Source organism: Tachypleus tridentatus, chromosome 2, assembly GCF_004210375.1.
Source record: "Tachypleus tridentatus isolate NWPU-2018 chromosome 2, ASM421037v1, whole genome shotgun sequence".
In the NCBI taxonomy this organism is placed as follows: domain Eukaryota; kingdom Metazoa; phylum Arthropoda; class Merostomata; order Xiphosura; family Limulidae; genus Tachypleus; species Tachypleus tridentatus.
This window is the reverse complement of record NC_134826.1, coordinates 34,241,251-34,248,744: the sequence shown is the minus strand read 5'-3', so window position 1 is coordinate 34,248,744 and position 7,494 is coordinate 34,241,251.

Sequence of the window (7,494 nt, the reverse complement as noted above, 5' to 3'; positions counted from 1 at the left end):
TTATTACATAGTGTTGTATGTGATTTAATATATGAACTCAAAAAGTATTTCGAAACTGGGAATTTAGGGTTATTTTAATCTATCAACTTAGGTGATGTGTGAGTTAATCAATCAAGGATGACATATTCCTTAACAACTTTGACATATATTAATCTTAGTCATGGTTTTTAAGTAGGAATCTCAGATAACAATGTTAGCTAGACTGTTCATACACATATCTATATCATTTTTTAACCCAACCCCTGCTACAGTCCTCATATGAGGTTTGCTTCGCTTCTCCTTATAGGGTTTTATGTATTATAGATCAGAGAGGGTCAGCGTCTCTTGAACCTTTTTCTCTTGTCTGTGCTATTGATTTGTTTATTGTGGGATATCAATGGTGATGCTACTTGAGGATCAGATACTGCTCTGATCTCTATTAGGGAAATGTGCGTGTATGTACCAGTTCTTAACTAAATAACATTCATCATGAAAATAAAACCCTTTCTTTAGTGTTGAAATATCAACATTAAACTAGTGGGGGTTTTATAGCCCAGTGGCCTTATGAGATTTTTATTCCTAAAATAGATATTAACATAAGAGAGGTACATAGGTTTATTTTCATCATGTATGTAGTAGCGATCAAGCTCGCATAGTAAGTCATTTTTACCAATTTTTCTGAAAGTAATTTAGATAAATATGCAAGAGTCTATCGGCTATAGTTTGAATGTTTGTGTATTTGTTTAAGAATGTTGATAATTTACGGTGAAGGACTTGGCATGCTGTAGCCATTATTGAGTTATGCATTGTCTGTATTTTCTTTATGTGTTTAGATTCTATATTTAACCGTGCTGGGCAAGCATATTCTATGATTTGTCTTATAAATGTTTTGCAGATTTTTAATTATATTGTCTGGTGACGTTTTTTGGTTTTTATTGGTTAGACTTCTTGCATAATTTCTGCGTTTTCAAATTTTGGTAAGAACGTTATCTGTGTGTTTAATCCACTTTAGCTTCGTATCGTAGGTTAGACCAAGGAATTTTGCCGAAGTCGTGGTCTTAAGAAGTGTTCCGTTTATGTACAATTTGGGTGGGGGGTATGTTTGGTTTGTCTAGTAAATATTAATAACTGATTTTTAGTATATTTATTTTTGGCAGAATTCTTCCAAGTTATTTAATAATGGTTGTAGATTTGTCTCTGCTATGGATGGGGTTGGGGGACTTTTCCAGACCGCTACATCGTCCGCGAATTGCGATGCGTATCCATAATTTGAGTCTTTTAATGCCATATTGGTCACATATATGATGAAGAGAATAAGAGTAACAACCCCTTATCTGAGGTAAATGACTCCGAGAAGTTTCCCCTGACATTTATTTTACAGTTTCAATCATCTAGAAATCTGGATAACCAGCAAATAATTCTCTGGGGTAATTCCATTGCCGCCATGTGGTATCTTAATCCGTTGTGTTACACTGTGTCGAAAGCTTTCTTGATATTAAGAAAGCAGGCGACAATGCATTCATTTTTATTAAAACTATATAAAATTGTTTCTGTTAATCACACCAGGTGATCTGTGGTCTGTCTAAATTTTCTAATTCTATTTTAAATTTCTGGTAATTTTGAAGATATTTTTAAGTAAGTTGAAAGTTTGTGAGTAATTATTCTTTCGATAATCTTTCCTGTCGGGCTGATTAGGCAGTAGTTGCTTGGCTTGTGAAGAAAAAGATAGAAAAACAACTTATAAGCAACAGTGAGGAAGATATCGATGATCCAGTGCCTCTCTATAGTCATGATGTCAAGCACACACTATCATGCATAAAAAAAAACAACTAAAGATTGGAAAAACTTTTACAACTTTCAAGTGGATGCCCATGATTTTCGACTGTGATGGAGATGTTTTGTCTCAGGAAACCGAATACAAGGACCGGGACTTAAATATTGACTGTTGAGTTCAGAGTGTCAAAGTAAATGGTGCCGAGTCATCAGAGGAAGGGGATGGTAGAGAGAAAACACTTGCCTCTTTTCTTCCACATGAGATTATCCAGACATGAGATTACCCAGGCAGACTTTGTGTGGATCGATGTTTACAATTTTCAGCCAGATATTCATAATTTTGACAATTAACATTTAGATATGACTGAAGACTGATCTAATGGTGATGATTAAAAATAACTTGACTATTTTTACCTGGAATTGATGTCATTTATTGTCAGAGAAATCAACAAATACTGTAGGTACATAGTAGATATCTTTACATTTACGTCTAAGTCCCGCGTTCATATATGGGTAGTATTTAACATAGTGAATGCAAGTGAAGAAAGTCAGGTAAAGTACTTGTGATGGACTGGTATTACAGACGTGACGTGACAGTTATCAGCACCTATCGTAAAGGTGAAATGCAAGCGAGTGGCAAAATGGACTATTAAACAAAGGAACCTATGATAAAACTAGATGCATTGATTGACTATACAGAAAACATGAGACTTACTGACAAAAGTGATGCAAAGTGTGTGAGAAAAGTACTAAAATGATATCACAAATACCTTATGCATATGTCTGATGTCATCATATTCAATGCATATAATGTATACCTGGTCAAAAGTGGAAAAGGAATGAAACTAGAGAAGTTAGTGACAATGCAGCGGTTCAAATTATTGACAAATAGTAACCAGGGATGACGCTATATATGAATCTACTTGACTGACTCCTTGCCAAAGAATGGGCTAATCATCACTTGTATTGTTTTTTATGAGTATAAACCTCATCATAAACAGTATCTTGGCCAGGTGATTAAGGCACTCGACTCGTAATCCGAGGGTCTAGGGCTCGAATTTCCGTGACATGCTCGCCCTCCCAGCCGTGGGGGTGTATAATGTGACGGTCAATCCCACTATTCGTTGGTAAAAGAGTAGTTCAAGAGTTGACGGGGGGTGGTGATGACTAGCTGCTTTTCCTCTAGCCTTACACTACTAAATTGGGGATAGCTAGCGCAGATAACCCTCGTATAGCTTTGCGCGAAATTCAGAACAAGAAAAACCAATCAGTAGCTTAAAAATCTACACCGACTGTTCCTAAGGATTCGGTAAAAAGGCCAAAAGTTCGCATTGAGAAAAAAAGTTATTGTTATATAGCCAATCTATACGTTTCACGTGTGTTTTATTTAAGTCCATGTAATAACAGTCATTTAATGTTTCTTTTTCCTTATAATTTGTACTTCAAACGGATTAAATGTTGCACGATGTACTTCTAAATTTATATTGCCCCACGCTAGTACAGCGGTATGTCTCCGGATTTACAATGCTAAAATCAGGGGTTCGATTCCCCTCGGTGGGCTGAGCAGATAGCCCTTTGTGGCTTTGCTATAAGAAAAACACACACACACTAAATTTATATTAAATATTGCTTTTAGTGACATCTATCGACATTATAAATACCTAATACTCCGTAATTTGACAAGTATTTGTTTGTTTGTTTTTTTGAACTTCGCACAAAGCTCCTCGAGGGCTACCTGTGCTAGCCGTTCCTAATTTAGCAGTGTAAGACCAGAGAGAAGGCAACTGGTTATCACCACCATCACTTTTACTAACGAATAGTGGGATTGACCGTCACTTTATAACGCCCCCACGGCTGAAAGGGCGAGCATGTTTGGCGCGACGGGAATGCGAAACCGCGACCCTCAGATTACGAATCGCACGCCTTAACGCGCTTGGCCATGCCGGGCCTTTTGACAAGTAATGTTTTTTAACAGACAAGTCATTTGAGTAGCAAACATAAATTGATATCATAAATTGATACCTGTCAAGGACTTCTGAGATTATTAAAATTTGATTGCTATGATCTGATGTTGAATTTGTGGAAGTTCAGATCACATGATGTATATTTTCCTAAAAACGACAAAAATGCAGTTAACACTGTTATGTTCCAAACACATTGATGGAAATGAATATAAACAAGTGAATTTGCGGTAGTTAAAAACCTTACTTCAGTGTAAGGCTGTTGTTTGCATTATTATGCACAATAACTGTTTTTTTTTAACTCAAATGATCTATTGTCAATATATATCTTAATTTTGCAACAAACATATTTACAGACACTTTCTGTCAAGCGCCTTCATGTTAGATTAATTATCATTTAAATCAAAATGTCGTGATCATTTTTCTTCTGTTCATTATCTTCAGATAAGAATAGTAATATACAGAAAGGTGCATTTCATATATATATATAAAACCAAAGAAGTTATAGCAACACAAAGAGAGAAACGTTTGTTCCAAAATAGTTTAACATAACAGCAGGTTTAAAACAAAACAAAACTCAGAGCTATTTAATGCACAATTAAATCATAAGTTTCCAGTCTTAAAGGTATCATAAAATAACCTGGAAAAGACTTTCATACACAAAATTTTTCGGTATATATCAATGCATCATCTTCAGGTGCTTTTTTTTCTGATTTTAATCCGGTATATTAAGTTATTAGTGTCTTATTGTACTTTTAAAACAGAAAACTGCCTTATTTATAAAATTGTATGTTAAATAATCATTTAAATATAATTGTGAGCTTTAGTTTGTTTTTTTTAAACACTGAACATTACATATGTACCAAGGAATTTTAAAATAGTAGCTTTTATGATAGCACAACTGTGAATAGGCAGTGAACAAGCTTCATATTCCAAATCTTTACAGAAAATATTATAACATTTTTTTTCCATATATGCCAGAGCAGGAAACCTATGTTGAACTCTGATTTTAAGAACATTTTTTTTGTAATGCAAGGAAGCCAGGCCTAGCATAGCCAGATGGTTAAGGCACTCGATTCTGAGGGTCGTGGGTTCGAATCACCGTTACATCAAACGTGCTCACCCTTTCGGTCCTGGTGGCGTTATAATGTTACTATCAAATCCAGTATTCGTTGGTAAAATAGTAGCCCAAGAGTTGGCGGTGGGTGGTGATGATTAGCTGCCTTCCCTCTAATCTTACCCTGCTATATTATGGACGGCTAGCGCGAAATTCTAAAACAAAACAGACAAGGAAGACAACAAAGTAAATGACTGAAGGCTTCTTGATGCTCTGCAAACTAGTGCGTAACAACTCTTGTAGCAGTCATCAGTGAAACAAAAGTGCTACATTGCATAATGAACCTAGGATGTTCTCATAATGGCGAACTATTTTGGTTACAGTGCAATGATTGAATGAAATACGTAAATCAACAAAAATGGAAATGCCCACTTTATTTCCAGTTACAGGTATTCATGGAAGGTTGGATTCGTTTTATTTGACTTTTCTTTATACACAATGAATGTTGGCTGAGTTTACCATGTCACGTTTAGTCAGTGTTTCAGAATCCCTATTTTTTTTCTTCATTCCACAATTGCATGCATCACCTTGCCTTATTTGTGGTAGTATCTGGCATGCTATAGCTGCTTTATCATGATGATTAATTGTGCTCGAGTCGTACTGTTGTTTCTGGTATCGGTTGGTGGCTCTCAGCGATGAATATTATTTACTGTTCTTTCATGTATTGTTTCGAAATGCGACTAAATGTGTAACAGTTCTGATCACATATCACATTTCTTCTCGACATTTCAGCAATTTATTTCGTCCTTGTCACAGGTTAACACCCTAGATGAACACTTGCTTTACGACTAGCAGAACCGATGGCTTGTGTAATAAGTTTTAAAGAAGACTTTTTTTGACAGGAAGAGTGTCTTAGTTGCTGAAGCAATTATTTTCAGCTACATGTTACAATGATAAATAACGTTTTGTATTTCATTCAATCTTATAATAATAAATAAACGATATAATGAAATTAGAGATTCGATAGTAATTATTCTATGCGTATGTATATCAATTTATGTGGGGTTCACAGTTTCTTTCTTTTTTCATTTTGATGTATAGAAAATAATATTAAATAAATTCAGGTACATTTCCTTGTAAAAACATTCACCCCTCTACAAAGTTTTTGCATTCTTTCCGTATGAAACGAAACTTTAAAATGAGAATTTATATTTAAAATCTACGCAATCTGTAATAGCTAAAAAACCCGCTGATATTAAGTAAGTAGATTTACAAATACAAATACAATATTTTCAACTGCATAAGTATTCAATCCCTTTGCTGCGGCAACCTTAAATTAGTTCAGATGCAAAAGATTAGTTTGAAAGGTTGTAAAATTAGCATAATGGTCTCTGTCTGTGTGTAATCGAAGTGGTTTAACTTGATTCTAAAGTAAATACATCTGTTCACGCTATAACTTACATAGTGATACAACAAACCAGTGATGAAGACCAAGGATTTTTTTCAAACAAGTCAGGAATAAAGTGGTAGAGAAGCACAGAACAGGTTTGTTTGTTGGGGAATTTCGCACAAAGTTACTCGAGGGCTATCTGTGCTAGCCGTCCCTAATTTAGCAGTGTAAGACTAGAGGGAAGGCAGCTAGTCATCACCACCCACCGCCAACTCTTGGGCTACTCTTTTACCAACAAATAGTGGGATTGACCGTCACATTATACGCCCCCACGGCTGGGAGGGCGAGCATATTTAGCGCGACGCGGGCGCGAACCCGCGACCCTCGGATTACGAGTCGCACGTCTTACGCGCTAGGCCATGCCAGACCCACAGAACAGGTGAAAGTTAGAAGAAAATTTCAAAGTCGCTAATTAATGCGGCCCTGTATACACCAACACATATTTATACATGAATGCCTTCTTGAAATACATCAGTGTCAGACTTTGACGTTTAGTGCAAGTGGTCTTATTATCAAAGTAGAAATTTAATGGAGAGAGACACTTAGCCCTATTGACATCATGTATGATAAAGTGATCTATTTCGGTTAATAAATAAATCATTTTTGTATAAATGTTTAGTAAAGTAGCGAAACGAGCAATCTACCAGTCTGTCTTTTAATGGAAGTAACTTTGTATAATTGTGTAAAAATGATGAATTTGTGTACGTTCGTACTGTGAAAGCTGTTGTTAGTTTTGATTTTTTTTTTATTATTTGCAATTTTGTGAGATTTGTTGTGGCTACACTTAACCATGCTGGGCATGCATATTGAATTATTAGTCTGATACATTATTTATAAATTTTAATAATGTATATGAAATCTGTAAACTTACCGCTGTTTCAGAGACAGTTCATGTAAAAGCTTAGAAATGGGAGATAATGGCCTTATATTGCATAACATAATAAATGTTAAAACTAAAACATATTTTAATGTTATATATATATTTGTTTATAAAACAATAAATTTAATGCCATTAAAATAGTTGACAATGTCAATTTGACAGTGTCATCTACATGCTTTGTCACAAACTGTAGCTCCAAGTTGAACAGCGGTATGTCTGCGGACTTACAACGTTAAAAAACCGGGTTTTGATGCCGATGGTGGGTAGAGCACAGATAGCCCATTGTTTAGCTTTGTGCTTAAACAAAACAATAAAAACAACACAAACTTCGCATGAGAATGAAGATAATTCTTACTCAGTGTAGGAACCAGAATATTGTCGATGTATAAACACT